Genomic DNA, 2,336 nt, shown 5'->3' on the forward strand with positions numbered 1-2,336 from the left:
GATATCATTATGTTAAACATGGATATAGCTGTAAGCTTTAACAATTCCATTGAAGGAGATGGATTTGTTGTTTGATATTTAACTAGGTTTATGGGAGCCAGGAGCAAACTGCTCTTTGGAGTTACTGTTCAACTTATATTAAAACAAAGTCGTTGGAGAGGGCATCAATTTTGCTAACATCAGAGGCTTCCCAAAAGTCTTAGTCTAGACTGATTGCCTGGCAGTTCTTAATCTTTGGAATACTTGTGACAATTATTGTTCAGTTGTGGCTCCAATCATTGCAGAAATAGGTCAGCTAGGTCCTGATATTACTACATTTGATTCAATATGTAGTCCGTGCTTCGGCACTCCATCTCATCTTTGTGCCAAGAATCTCTGCACATCTATGTATTTTAACTGAGAGTTGGCTGGCCGAACCTTCCAGATTCAGGGTCAGTAGTCTCTTGCATGATGGTCCAGAGAGCATTTGGTCGAATAAATTTCTCTATGTTCCCCGAAAAAATATATATATATACGGCGCCACTGAGTTTCAAACTTACTAGAGTTTTCGTCTCATTTACTTAATTAAGAGATGTGCTAATCTGATCGTACATACTTAACCAAACAGTAATTTACGTTTCAGAAATTCTTCAAATTTTCATCCATTTTTTTGTAAATACTGAGTTACACTTTTCTGCATAGACCTCACAATTCGGCAGAGAGGAGAACAAATCTCAATGCCAATGAGGATTTTTAATGTAGATAGCTCATCTTAGTGATTCATCTCCTATCACTTGTTATCTACCCACCCCCTACCTCGAGATGTAGTAACGCACTCATCTGCATTGACCTTCTCTATTCTTGCTTTCTTTCTGTATGCCAGTCACTGAGCGAGCAATGGTGGCCCCTAATCAGGGGGTGGCTATCGTCGGAAGAAGACGATCAAGAGGATGCCTAACATACCTGATTCCCCAAGCGCTTGCAGGTGCTCTTCAATAAGTATTAGAAATCAGTGGCTGGAATTTAATAGATTTGAAAGACTAAATGTTAATAACATATTTTTAAATAAAATAAAAAAACAATTTATGTATAAATGTTTGTGCCATATTTATGAAATGGGTACCCCAAATTTATCACGTCCATATCGATTTAACATGTGCGAACGAATATACTACTTAGTTTTAATGTATAAATGGACGCGGGGTTCCTGACATTATTCTGAGGTGACACGAGGTCCGACGCGGGCTCAGGTACCGGGGTGACGGCGAGCATGAAATGGCGAAGGTCGCCGTAGGGCAAGCAAGGATGCTTCACGGATCACGCAGGGTTGAAATTTCAGGACCAGTTGTTCGTGGTCCAAAGCACACCGATCGAGGATGGGCTGTCAAGGAGGAATGTATTATGTGTGCCTCCTAGTATGGGGGCCCATCACTCCTCTTTTTCGGACCTATCCCCTAAAAATTTCCTTGGGCCCTATTCTGAGGTGACCTCTAGATACGCCTTTACTTATCATCGAAGTCTTGTAGAGTATTCCACCCTACCCTACCCACCAAACCCCCACTCACCAACTTAACTTGTTTGTAGAAGCTAACCACACCATTTGGTTGGGTTGCGGATTCCCTGTAGATTAAGAAGATAGGGTTGGTTCCCTTGTTGAATAAAAAAACCCAATCCATCCATGGTAGCCAAGACACTAAACCAGAACATACTCTGCCCATTCGTCTCCTAGAAATCTAGATCGTCTGTCACCTCCACCGTATCTCTGCTCCCCTCCTCGGGTATAGTATCCCTCCACCCTTCCCCACTCATCTCCCTCCCCATGTCGGAAGTCTAGGACTGCCGGCCTCCTAGAGCGCGCTTCCCGCCTCCATGCCCTGGAGGTTCAGTGGCATTGCCTTCTCAATTTTTGGCATTGGTCTCCGAGGGACGAGCAGCTTCCGCTCTGGTGCTTGCTTGCTCAGTGTCGGACCAAACTCCTTGAGCCCCACCCACTATCTAGATACGGCCCCAGCAGCTGCCCCGGTCCGCTGCCCTTCTCTATTTTCAACAAAAATCTGGGATGCACTTGACCAACATTTTCTTGAAAAACGGAAGCACGTCGTTGTTGCGCGATAGAGTAGCAAAAGCAGTTTGTTTTGCCAACAGAAGTAAATAATACGGAGTATGTAGTTATCCTTTGGCATACAGCTTAGCGAATACCGAATCGAATCTCATGGCCTATCACCACACATAATGCGCGTAGCTCAGTCATGATTGCTATATAAAGCCCCCGACCCCGGACGTAGCCACACACACTCCTCTCCTTCCCTTTCTTTGAACTTAGCCACAGAGCGAGCAACTAATGGCAGCGCCCAACG

At 44.3% G+C, this 2,336-nt stretch overlaps 1 pseudogene; it reads left to right on the plus strand.

Annotated features, from left to right (window-relative positions):
• Positions 1-1,848: 1,848 nt before the first annotated feature.
• Positions 1,849-2,336, plus strand: part of LOC123057370 (agamous-like MADS-box protein AGL62) — a 1,541-nt pseudogene continuing 1,053 nt past the window's right edge.

Source organism: Triticum aestivum, chromosome 3A (genome assembly GCF_018294505.1).
Source record: "Triticum aestivum cultivar Chinese Spring chromosome 3A, IWGSC CS RefSeq v2.1, whole genome shotgun sequence".
Classification (NCBI taxonomy): Eukaryota; Viridiplantae; Streptophyta; class Magnoliopsida; order Poales; family Poaceae; genus Triticum; species Triticum aestivum.